At 43.4% G+C, this 13,670-nt stretch overlaps 1 pseudogene; it reads left to right on the top strand.

Annotated features, from left to right (window-relative positions):
• The first annotated feature begins 1,629 nt into the window (after positions 1-1,629).
• LOC129478414 (glutamine synthetase-like) lies at positions 1,630-2,916 on the top strand (annotated as a pseudogene).
• Positions 2,917-13,670: the final 10,754 nt, after the last annotated feature.

Genomic DNA, 13,670 nt, shown 5'->3' with positions numbered 1-13,670 from the left:
AGTATTTATTGAAATAAATGGAAATAAATAAACTGATCGGTTGAATGGATGAATGCCTGACCAGGTGCTCATTGTTAGTAAGGACCTTCAGTAGAAGGAAGTTCTGTTCCTTTTACCTGTGTGTCCTCTGAGTAGTAACCTCTCTGCAGTCCTACCTGCTCATCCAGCAGCAGGGCCAATCCCTTGCTTTCTCAGAACCCAGGAGGCTCAGCTGGGCATGTAGGCAGGTCTCTCTCTGGAACTGGGGGCCCCTTGTCTGTGTTTTGAAATTACCTGATCCTTAGTTAGCTGATGCCTGTGTCTCAGGCTGCATAACTCAAATTCATTTACGCTTCCTCTGTTTTTCCCATTCTTCTAAACATAGTTTAAATTCACCTCCTCCAGGGGACCTCCCCAAACCACTCCAGACTGTAGGAAGCATCTCTTCTCTCTTTCTCTCTCTTTCAATCAAATAATAAATGCACGTAGTAAAAAGACGTAGGTGAGTCTTTTACCCCTGACTCTTGGATCACCCCACCACTTCTGAAAGTCAATCACAATAACTGGTTCTTTTTTCATTCCTTCCATAGATATTTCTTATGAATATAGGTAAGCACATATATGCAGCCCCTTTACATAAATGGTACTATTTTGCACAGTCTGTATTTTTTTCCTTGAAATTACACCTTTAAAATCTTTCCATGGCCATATTTATAGTACCACCTTATTCTTTCAAAGAGCTATACAGTCCTTCCTTCCCTCCCTCCCTCCCTTCCTTCTTTCCTTCCCTCCCTCCCTCCCTCCCTCTCTCTTTTCTCTCCTTCCTTTCTTCCTTCCTTCCTTCCTTCCTTCCTTCCTTCCTTCCTTCCTTCCTTCCTTCCTTCCTTCCTTAACAGGGTCTCGCATTGTCTTCCAGGTTGTAGTGCAGTGTGGAAATCTCAGCTCACTGCAACCTCTGCCTCCGGGGTTCAGATGATTCTCCTGCTTTAGCCTCTCAAGTAGTAGGACTACAGGAGTGCACCACCAAGTCCCTCAAATTTTTGTATTTTTGGTAGAGATGGGGTTTCACCATGTTGGCCAAGCTAGTCGCGAACTCCTGGCCTTGAGTGATCTGCTGGCTTCGGCCTCCCAAAATGCTGGGATTACAGGCATAAGCCACCACACCCAGTCTAAGAGGTGTATAGTATTTCATTGTATGGGCGTATCACAGTTTATATAACTATTTCCAGTCTTTTATATTACAAAAGATGCCTTAATTAGTATTCATGTACATATATATGAGCACATATAGTTGTGAGGAGTAAAAGCCTAGAGTTGAAATAGCTAGTTGGGCGTGGTGGCACACACCTGTAATCCCAGCACTTTGGGAGGCTGCGGCAGGCGGATCACCTGAGGTCAGGAGTTTGAGACCAGCCTGACCAACATATAGTGAAATCCCATCTCTACTAAAAATACAACAATTGGCTGGGTGTAGTGGCGCATGCCTGTCGTCCCAGCTACTTGGGAAGCTGAGGCAAGAAGAATCACTTGAATCTAGGAGACGGAGGTTGCAGTGAGCTGAGATTGCACCACTGTGCTGCAGCCTGGGTGACAGAGCCAGACTTTGTCTTTCAAAAAAAAAAAAGAGAGAGAAAGAGAGTCAAGAGTGGGAGAAGAGCAGAGTGTGTGAGCAGCACAGCGGCCTCCTCTCCTCTCCTCACCTCGTTCTCGCGGCCTACCTTTACCGCCCCCGCCTGCTCGGCGCCCAGAACACCTTCCACCATGACCACCTCAGCAAGTTCCCACTTAAATAAAGGCATCAAGCAGGTGTACACGTCCCTGCCTCAGGTTGAGAAAGTCCAGGCCATGTATATCTGGATCGATGGTACTGGAGAAGCACTGCGCTGCAAGACCCGGACCCCGGACAGTGAGCCCAAATGTATGGAAGAGTTGCCTGAGGGGACTTTCGATGGCTCTAGTACTTTACAGTCTGAACAGTGACATGTATCTCATGCTTGCTGCCATGTTTCAGGACCCCTTCCGTAAGGACCCTAACAAGCTGGTGTTGTGTGATGTTTTCAAGTACAATCGAAAGCCTGCAGAGACCAATTTGAGGCACACCTGTAAATGGGTAATGGACATGGTGAGGAACAAGCACCCCTGGTTTGCCATGCAGCAGGAATATACCCTCATGGGGGCAGATGGGCACCCCTTTGGTTGGCCTTCAACGGCTTCCCGGGGACCCCAGGATCCATATTACTGCAGTGTGGGAGCAGACAGAACCTATGGCAGGGACATCGTGGAGGCCCATTACGGGGCCTGCTTGTAAGCTGGAGTCAAGATTGCAGGGACTAATGCCGAGGTCATGCCTGCCCAGTGGGAATTTCAAATTGGATCCTGTGAAGGAATCAGCATGGGAGATCATCTCTGGGTGCCCCGTTTCATCTTGGCATCGTGTACGTGAAGACTTTGGAGTGATAGCAACTTTTGATCCTAATCCCATTCCTGGGAACTGGAAGGGTGCAGGCTGCCACACCAACTTCAGCACCAAGGCCACGTGGGAGGATAATGGCCTGAAGTACATTGAGAAGGCCATCAAGAAACTAAGCAAGCGGCACCAGTACCACATCTGTGCCTATGATCCCAAGGGAGGCCTGGACAATGCCCGACGCCTAACTGGATTCCATGAAACCTCCAACATCCACGACTTTTCTGCTGGTGTAGCCAATCGTAGTGCTAGCATACACATTCCCCAGACTCTCGGCCAGGAGAAGGGTTACTTTGAAGATCATTGCCCCTCTGCCAACTGCGACCCCTTTTTGGTGACAGAAGCTCTCATCCGCACGTGTCTTCCCAATGAAACCGGTGATGAGCCCTTCCAGTACAAAAATTAAGTGGACTAGACCTCCAGCTGCTGAGCCCTTCCTAGTTCTTCATCCCACTCCAACTCTTCCCCCTCTCCCAGTTGTCCCAGTTGTAACTCGAAGGGTGGAATATCAAGGTTTTTTTTAAAAAAAAAAAAAAAAAAAGAAAAGAAAAAGGAAATAGCTGAATCAAGGGATTTTTTTCATTCTCACTTTACAGATGAGATACATGTCTTTAAGTCTTTTTTTTTTTTTTTTTTTTTTTTTTTGAGACGGAGTCTCGCTCTTTCACCCAGGCTGGAGTGCAGTGGTGCAATCTCGGCTCACTGCAGGCTCCGCCCCCCAGGGTTCACGCCATTCTCCTGCTTCAGCCTCCCGCATAGCTGGGGCTACAGGCGCCTGCCACCTTGCCTGGCTAATTTTTTGTATTTTTAGTAGAGACAGGGTTTCACCGTGTTAGCCAGAATGGTCTCGATCTCCTGACCTCGTGATCCACCTGCCTCGGCCTCCCAAAGTGCTGGGATTACAGGCGTGAGCCACCGCACCTGGCCTGTCTTTAAGTCTTTGATAGATATTGATAAATTTATTTCCAAAGAAGCTGTATCAATTTATACTCTCAACAACAAAGTATAGAAATGCCCATTCATTTGACAATACATAGTATTATGCAAATTTTTGATATTTGCCAAGCTGACAAATGAAAAAATGGTGTCTTGTGATTTTAATTTGCATTTATTTTATTTGGAAAGATGATAATATGGTAACAGTTATACAAGCACAGCGCTCCCTAATACTTTTACTCTGTATATATTTAAAGTACTTAAATAAATACAAATACTTAAAAATACTTAAAAGGCATTTGTAGTAATTCTATAATTGTATGCTTGTCCATTGTCCATTTTCTGTTAAGGAAATTAAACTTTTTGATGATAAAAATTGAAAATAGTTTTCTCCAGCTATATTTTGCCTTTCAACTTTATGGTATTTTTTGGATGCAGATTTTTTAAAATGTAAAATTTATTATTTAAAAAAGTTAAAGCTCTAGGGATTGATTTTTGCTTAGAAAGATTAAGATGTGACTTCCTATGCTTCTCCAAGTTACCTTTTGTCTCATTTTTGCATATAACTTTGTGACTCATCTAGATTCTATTTTTGTGTACAGTGTGAGATAGAGATTTGTCTTGATTGTTTTTCCAGAGGCTAGCTGTTTTCAAAAGCACCTTTTCTTTTCTGCTTAGAAATGACACCTTTCTCACGTTCCAGATAACCCAACACATTTAAGTCTGTTTCTATAATTTATACTGTTCTAGTGATCTACTTCCTTATTTGGGTATCAATACGAAATCACTTCATTTACTGTGGTCTTATAGTGTATTTTAATAGGTGGTGTTATTTCTCAGGATTTTATGATTATTTTTTCTTATTTATTTATTTTAATAATAGATAATTTTATTAATTTATTTAATAATAAGTCTCCCTCTGTCGCCCAGGCTGGAGTGCAGTGGCATGATCTTGGCTCACTGCAACCTCCATCTCCCGGGTTCGTGCAATTCTCTGCCTCAGCCTCCCGAATAGCTGGGATTACAGGTGCCCGCCACCATGCCTGGCTAATTTTTTTTTTATTTTTAGTAGAGAGGGTTTCATCATCTTGGCCAGGCTGGTCTCGAACTCCTGACCTCGTGATCCACCCGCCTTGGCCTCCCAAAGTGCTGGGATTACAGGTGTGAGCCACCGTGTCCGGCCTTTTCATGTGAGCTTTGGAATCAGCTTGTCTTATATTAACAAAAATGCTTATTGGTATTTTAACATAAGTTTATAGATTAATTTCTTACAGCAGTTTTTGGTTTACAGAAAAGCTGAGCAGAAAGCACAGAGTTTCTATATATTTCCCCCTCCCATACCATAGTTTTCTTTTTCTTTTCTTTTTTTTTTTTTCAGACAGGGTCTCACTCTGTCATCCATCTGGAGTGTAGTGGCATGATCACGGCTCACTGCATCCTCAGCCTCCTGGGCCCAAATGATCCTTCCACTCCAGCCTCCAGAGTAGCGGGGACCACATGTGGGTGCCACCATGCCTGGTTAATTTTTAAATTTTTTGTAGAGATGGGGGTCTCCTTATATTGCCCAGGCTAGGCTTGAACCCCTGAGCTCAAGTGATTCTCCTCTCTCAGCCTTCCAAAGTGTTGGGATTGCAGGCATGAACCACCATTCCTGGCCAGGTTTCCCTATTTTTAATATCCTGTATTTTAATACCTTGTAATTAAAGTTGATGAGCCAGTATTGATATGTTATTGTTAACTGAAGGCCATACTTTATATTAGGGTTTACTCTTTGGGTTGTCTGTGTTAAGAGTTTTGACAAATGCATAATGTCATGTGTCTACCATTGCAATATCATCCAGAATAAGTAGTTTCACTGCCCTAAAAATCCCATGTTTCACCTATCCATCCCACTCTCCCTGGTCCTCTGCTGAATCCCTGACAACAGTTGATCTTACTACTATCTTCACAGTTCTGCCTTTTCTAGAATGTCATATGGTTAGAATCATACAGCATATCGCCTTTTCATCCTTCACTTAGCGGTTTGCATTTAGGTTTCTGCCATGTCTTTTTGTGGCTTGGTGGCTCATTTCTTTTCATTACAGAATAATATTCCATTATATAAATATACCACAGTTAATCCATTCAGCTATTGAAGAACATCTTCGTTGTTTCTAATTTTTGGCAATTATAAGTAAAACTGCTATAAACATTTATGTTTGGGATTTTGTGTGAACATAGTTTTCAGCTAATTTGGGTAAACACCTAGGAGCATGATTATTGGATCACATGGTAAGACAATGTTTAGCTTTCTAAGAAACTGCCAAACTGTTTTCCAAAGTAGCTGCACTGTTTTCTAATCCTACCAGCAATGAAGGAGAGTTCCTGTTGCTCCACTTATGGGTATTTTAATTGGATTAGCATTAAGTTTATAGATTAATTTAGGAGTAATTGGACTTTTCATTATATTTATTGGTAGATCTTCCAATTTATGGAATCTTCATTTACACTCCAAGTACGTTCTTTTTTTTTTTTTTTTTGAGATGGAGTCTCTCTCTGTCACCCAGCCTGGAGTGCAGTGATGTGATCTCAGCTCACTGCAACCTCCACCTCCCAGGTTCAAGCAATTATCCTGTCTCAGCCTCCCGAGTAGCTGGGACTACAGGTGTGCACCGCCACATCAAGCTAATTTTTTTTTTTTTTTGGTAGAGACAGGGTTTCGACATGTTGGCCAGTCTGGTCTCGAACTCCTGATCTCAGATGATCTGCCCACCTCGGCCTCCCAAAGTGCTGAGATTATAGGCGTGAGCCACTGCGCCAGGCCCCAAGTAGCATTTAAAGTTTTCTCTAAGCAGTGTTGGGAGATAATTCTCCAGGGGGCTCTCCTGTTTCTTCACGTCTTGTGTTTTTCTGCCTTTGTTCCGTATAGCAAACAGACTTAAAAGATAGAGTTAGCATCTCCCTTAGTGGCAGAGGGCAGGCATGTTTAAGGTCTAGTATAAAATATTCAGATTCCCTGAACTCAGGCCTCTCATCCTGCAGTGCAGACCACTGCAGGTGCAGGTGTCACCTGGCCCTCTTTTGCCCTGCCTTGCAGAAACTAGAGCTTAGGAAATTGTCACAAGAAAATGCTAATAGTCTGACTACTGTAATTATTGTAACAAAACCCTTTGTTTCTGACGAAGGAGTCTTATGTCTCTGCCAACATCCATGAAATTGTGGCAGACTAAATTTTTAGCTTGCAAGTAGGGAAAGATGATTTTTACTTAGTAGGAAGAAAACATGGTGTTTAGTAGGAAAAAATATGTTGTTGTTTCCTTATAATGGAACTATTATTATTATTTTAAAAGTCTAGTTTTAGACTTGAGATGAAGTTTTGCTTTGGTTGCCCATGCTGGAGTGCAATGGTGCGATCTCGGCTCACTGCAACCTCCGCCTCCCAGGTTCAAGCGATTCTCCTGCCTCAGCATCCCTGAGTAGCTGGGACTATGGGTGTGCACCACCACGCCCGGCTAATATTTGTATTTTTAGTAGAGACAGGGTTTCGCCATGTTGACAAGTCTGGTCTTGAACTCATGACCTCAGGTGATCTCCCCACCTTGACCTCCCAAAGTGTTGGGATTACAGGCATGAGCCACCATGCCCGGCAGAGGTATATGTATTTTTGAGGTATAGAGTGATGTTATGATTTATAAATACAACGTGGGATCATTAAATCAAGCTAACATATCCATCACGTCAAATTCTTACCATTTTTTTGTGGTGAGAATATTTGAAATTTACTCTCTCAGCAATTTTGAAGTGTGCAATACACTATTATTAACTATATTCACCATGCTGTGCAATAGAGCTAAAGAAAAAACCTTTATTCTTCCTGAGATTTTGTACCCTTTGACCATCAGCTCCCCATTCCTCACATACCCCAGCCTCTATAACCACCATTCTACTCTCTGCTTCTTTGAGTTTGATTGTTTTAGGTTCCATATATAAGTGAGAACACGTGGTATTATTTTTCTGTGCCTGGCTCACTTCACATAGCATAAGGTTCTCTAATTCTATCCATGTTGTCTCAAATAACAGGATTCCCTTCTTTTAAAGTCCAAATAGTATTCCATTGTGTATATGTCCACATTTTCTTTATCCATTTATCTATTGATGGGACACTAAGTTTGATCCCATAACTTTGCTATTGGGAATAGTGCTGCAATGAACATGTTTTGTTTTTGTTTCTCTTTGTGTGTGTGTGTGTGTGTGGTTTTTTTTAGCTAGAGTCTCTAGAGTCTCTCTCTGTCACCCAGGCTGGAGTGCAGTGGCGAAATCTCGGCTCACTGCAACCTCCACCTCTTGGCCTCAAGCCATCCTCCCACCTCAGCCTCCGGAGTAGCTGGGACTACAGGCGTATGCCACTATGCCAGGCTCATTTTTGTGTTTTTTGTAGAGAGAGGGTTTTGCTCTGTTCCCCAGGCTGGTCTCAAACTCCTAGGCTCAAGCAATCCACCTACCTGGGCCTCCTGAATTGTTAGAATTACAGGAGTGAGCCATCACGCCCAGCAATGCAATGACTATGAGAGTGCAGGCAAACTGATTTCAAATCTTTTGGGTAAATACCCAGAAGTGGGACTGCTGGATCATTTGGTAACTCTATGTTTTTTGAGGAATCTGCATATAGCTTAATGGCTATCCTAATTTACACTCCCACTCATCTACTGCTTTTTAAATGGGAAGCTTTGATAAAATTTTAAATATTTTCTATTGTCTTTTAAATTCTTTTAAGCCATTTATACCTTGTGCCATTTTCATTAGTGCTTGGCTATATGTTATCTTGCACAGAGTTAAAATGTCTCATACAGGCTGGGCACAGTGGCTCATGCCTGTAATTCCAGCACTGTCACACCTGATGGGTTCTTTTTTGCCCACTGCCCACAAAAATCAATGCACTGAAAACAGCAGATATTGTGGCAAAGAAAGAGTTTCATAACTGCAGGGCCAGCCAAGCCAAAGGATAGGAGGTATTTCCCAAATCTGCCTCTCCGAGATTTTGGAGGCTAGAGTTTTTCAAGGTACTTTGATAAGCAGGGAGCTCAGGAACTGAAACAATTGTCTGGAGATGCAATCGCAAGGGTGTCTACACTGTCTTTGTGTAGTTGACTCAGTTCCCGGGACAGGGTCTCAGGATCAGTAGCATCTGTTGGTCTGCTGAAATGTTAAATCTGAAAAATATCTCAAAGACCAGTCCTTTATTTCACAATAGTGATGTTATCTATAGGAGTAGTTGGGGAAATTATAAATTTTGTGACCACCCCCCCAGTTATGTGACTCCAGAGCAGCAAACAACTCATGGAAAAGCAAGCTACGAAATGATAGGTTGTTGTTGAACTATGCCTATTCTTTACCAAAGTTCAAGCCCCTACCATAATTCTTCTTATTTATTTTTTATTTTTTGAGACAGAGCCTCACTCTGTTGCTCAGGCTGGAGTGCAGTGGCGCAATCTTGGCTCACTGCAACCTCCACCTCCCGGGTTCAAGCGGTTCTCCTGCCTCAGGCTCCCAAGTAGCTGGGATCTAATCTGGTAGACTAGGGCACAGAGACTCAGGGAAAAAAAAAAGTTCCCATGGCTCATTAGGCATATCGAAACTCACAAAGTCATAAGATCACAGGAGTTGTAAAGGATCATAGGGGTCATGAAGGACAACCTCTATGACATTTCTGATGGATGCTCATCTGACTAAATACAACAATGAAGAACTCATTGCCCTATAAGTTAATTTATAAATATTAGGAACAGATAATTCTTTAGGTTGAGCCAAAAACCACATCTTGGAAATTTCTACCTATTGGCCTGCAAACAAATCCACTTCTACATGATGTCAAGTATGTGCCTTGAGTTTTCATTGTTTCAGGCCAAACACTTCCAATTTCTCTGGCAGCGCTGAGTGGTGATTCAGAACAGAGTCTCCGCAATTATGCTCAAGGGCAATGATTTATGTAGCCCAGTGGTGGTGGTGGGCAGTCTTTTTCTGTAAATGTCCAGATAGTATAAAATACTTGAGGCTTTGTGGGCTATACAGTCTCTGCTGCAACCACTCAATTCTGCAATTGTTGCATGAAAGGAACCACAGACAGCATTTAAATATATAGCTGTATTGCAATAAAACTTTATTTACAACAGGGTAGGCTTGGATTTGGGTGGTAGTTTGACGATCTCGGATTTAGCCAGTTCTCACATGGTTTCTAGGCTTTCATCAGTTGAGAGGATTGATCTGGAGGACAACACTCCAGATGAGGGTGACCAATATGCATCTAACAGGCTTGTTGCCTCTCATAAGAAGAACAAAGATATAGAAGATGGTACACAGACGATTTAGCAGCAGAGAATGCTAGCTCTGCAACATACTAGCTGTGTGCCTTTGAGCAATTATTCATCTTCTTCTGAGCCTTGGCTTTGGCATTCTTAAGGCCAAGATTCTCATACCTATTCTGTAGAATTGCCTTGCAGATTAGGGATAAAGCATGTAATGTACTTAGCTCAGTGTTGGGCACTTAGAAAGCAGTAATAAATATTAGTTGTTGTACATGATGATGTGCTGTTCAGTTCTACTGTGGCTGAGCTTTCTAAAGGAGAAGGAAAATTCCACTCTGTTTGAAATTAGGCTATGGCAGTCAGTTTCTGCCCTATTCACTCTGCTGCTCACTCCACCCTCTGTGCCTCCACCTGTTACCCAATTAGCACCCTATAATGCTGAACACCTGTGCGGAAGACATTAGCCGACTCCTTTCCAGCACTGTCATTGCTACCTCACTAACCCTGAACCCCCAGCCCACTGCCGGGTCTTGCAGGTGTTTGCCTGCAGGAAGGCTTTCGGGTTTGCTGAACTTGCCCTGGGACAAGAAATTAATGTGGTAATTAATGCAAATGTCTTTGCAGAAACTTCTCTCCTGGGCCCTAATCAAAAGAGATGGATCTTCACATTTCTTCAACTTTGAAGATATAACTGTTTGTGTGTGGGGGTGTGTTGGGGGCACGGGAGTGCATTGAGGAAGAAAGAGAAACAAGGAGGAGAGCCAGGGAGAGACAGAGAAAAGCCAACGAGAGGGCAGAGGGAGAAAACCAGCTTTCTTTGTACCAGGTGGTGAGAGGGAAAGAGAGCGACATCAGTTTTTGAAATCTCAATTCTCACCTTCTTAAGTTCAAATTGAGGAAAGTGAGGAGGCCTGGTAATCTCACAATTCTTCCCATAAAATGGACCAACAAGCAACTTTCTAAGTGGCTCCCATGCACCTTGCATGATGCTAAATGCTCTGCAGTTGTTATTTTTAAATTTTTATTTATTTATTTTTGAGATAGTGTTTTGCTCTGTTGCCCAGGCTGGAGTGCAGTGGCGCGATCTCGGCTCACTGCAACCTCCGCCTCCCGGGTTCAATCAATTCTCTTGCCTCAGGCTCCCGAGTAGCTGGGACTACAGGCACCTGCCACCACACCTGGCTAATTTTTGTAATTTTAGTAGACATGGGGTTATACCATGTTGGCCAGGCTGGTCTCGAACTCCTGACCTCAAGTGATCCGCCCGCCTTGGCCCCCCAAAATGTGGGATTACAGGTGTGAACCACCACGCTCAGCCTCTTCAGTTATTATAATTGCTTTTTTTGACCCATATATGTGAACACTTGGTGTTCAGGATCCCAGCCATGGGCTTGCTCTAACTACCCCACTTGCCAGCATGAACAGGAAGTTGCACTTATAAAATCATTGTCTTTAGAACCTCAAGAATGTAGGAAGTTCAGAGAAGTTCTTCTCAGCCTTAGTGTGTACATGAACCACCTGGTGCCTTTGTTAAAATGCAGATTCTGATTCAGTGCATCTGAGGGAGTGGAGATTCTTCATTTCATTTATTTATGTATTTATTTATTTGAGACAGAGTCTTGCACTGTCACCCAAGCTTGAGTGCAGTGGTGCTATAATAGCTCACTGCAGCCTTGAACTCCTGGGCTCAAGTGATCCTCCTTCCTCAGCCTCCTGAGTAGCTAGGGCTGCAGGTGCACACCACCATGCTAGACTCATTTTTAGTTTTATTGTTTTGTAGAGACAGGGGTCTCAGTATGTTGCCCAGGCTGGTCTTAAACTCCCGGCTTCAGGTGATCCTCCTGCTTTGGCCTCCCAAAGTACTGGAATTATAGGCATGAGCCACCGCACCTGGCTTTGATTCTGCATGTTAACAAGCTCTCAGGTGACACTTGTGCTGCTGTATCCCAGTTGGGTAGTAAGAAAATAGACCAATGCCATTTTGAGTCAGTCTCAAAGACTACTGCTTCCAACATGATGCCGTCTTCTTTTATTGATAGCGATGTTTAGTTGTTTAATAAAGTGGTAGAGGTTCATAAAGGTAAGCATCTGTGGACCCAGGGCTTATTTGTGCATTGGGCCTGCTTGCCCAGTCCAGAGTTGGACTCTGAGCCTTCCAGTGTAGTCTATAGACATCGACTCTGACCATGAACCAGTATTGATCCTTGTCTCATACTAGTAAGACTATTTCTTTTTTAAAATTAATTAATTAATTATTTCAGATGGAGTCTCACTCTGTTGCCCAGGTTGGAGTGCACTGGTGCAATCTCGGCTCACTGCAGCCTCTGCCTCCTGGGTTCAAGCGATTCACCTGCCTCAGCCTCCCGAGTAGCTAGGATTACAGGCGCATGCCACCACACCCGGCAAATTTTTGTATTTTTTTTTTTAGTAGAGACGGGGTTTCATTATGTTGGCCAGGCTGGTCTTGAACTCCTGACCTCAAGCAATCTGCCCTCCTCTGCCTCCCAAAGTGCTGGGATTACAGGCGTGAGCCACCACAATGGGCCAAATAAGCCTATTTCATAACTGACAAATCCCAGACCCCAAATCAAGTGGCAAACCCCAAATTAGTTTTTACTGTAAGTTTGGGTAAACCCAAATCAGTTTCTACCCTAAGTTTCCTCAGGGTAGAGGCTATTATCATTCTGAACTAAAAGTGAACAAGAAATGAAGTTGGAAGATTAGAACTGAATTAGCAGAGATGCTGACATTTACTAGCAAAATATTTAATCCCCCTGGGCCTCAGTTTTATCATCTATCAAATAGGGCAATATGCCATACCACCTATCTTGAAGGATTGATGGACAAGGACTCCGAATCCATAAATAAAGATAATATATGGGCTGGGTGAGGTGGCTCACACCTGTAATCCCAGCACTTTGGGAGGCCAAGGTGGGCAGATTACCTGAGGTCAGGAGTTCAAAGTCTGGCCAACATGGCATGACCCCGCAAAAATACAAAAATCAGCCAGGCATGGTGGCATGTGCCTGTAATCCCACCTACTTGGGAGGCTGAGGCAGGAGAATCACTTGAACCTGGGAGGCGGAGGTTGCAGTGAGCCAAGATCGCGTCACTGCACTCCAGCCTGGGTGACAGAGTGAGACTCTGTCTCAAAAAAAAAAAAAAAAAGATAACACGTGGCAAAGTGCTCTATAAAGTAGCATCATTTTGACGCAAAAGACATAAATGTTTTTTACCTCTCCAGAATAAAACCAAAGAACAAGAACTGTGCATATTGCTCTGTTGGAAGCCAAGGATGAATTGCAGAATCTGGTGTTTGGTAAAGGCCTAAAAGATTTATGCCAATAGAAACTGTGCTTTCTTGTCTAACTATCAGGGACTATAGTTGCACAACTCAAATGTGTTTATGGGGATGACTAAGCAGTTAAAATGTGAAATCTCTTAGAAAATCTTAACCTTTGGTTTCTCTATAATTACGCTACCTGTCTGCTCACACACAGATTGCTCTGTCATCAGAAGAGGCATGTAATTCCCACAACTTCGAGTTCACTCCAAGAAGCTTATTCAGTTAAGGTTACGGAACTCCAGGGAGCTACAGATTTCCATGTGTGCCTGGCTCTGCAGCTTCTTGCATTGCTGTTCTGTGAGTCAGATCATGAAATCCATGGATCTGAGAGCTGGAAGGGCCTTTCAACATGGTTCAGCCCAAGGTCCTTTTTTTTCCAGATGGGAACAGTGTGGCTGTCTGAGACCACCCTGCCTGTCAGTAGAGAGCCAGGACAGGGACTCATGGCTTGGGATCCCTGACCCAGTGCCTTTCTCTACACCAGGTTGTCAATCACTGTTTAGGAACTTGAGGTAATGCAGCACAAGCTTTTTTCTCTCTGGGCAGCTGACTGTGCTTGAAACCAAATGACCTTGCATACTCTCGTGGCTGTTCTCAAGGACCACCCACTCAGGCTAATACATCACTTTTCAGCAAAAAGCTTGTGGTATCATCATCAGGA

This window comes from Symphalangus syndactylus, chromosome 3 (assembly GCF_028878055.3).
Source record: "Symphalangus syndactylus isolate Jambi chromosome 3, NHGRI_mSymSyn1-v2.1_pri, whole genome shotgun sequence".
Classification (NCBI taxonomy): Eukaryota; Metazoa; Chordata; class Mammalia; order Primates; family Hylobatidae; genus Symphalangus; species Symphalangus syndactylus.
Note: the sequence above shows the minus strand (reverse complement) of the source record. Positions and strands in the feature narration are given on the sequence as shown.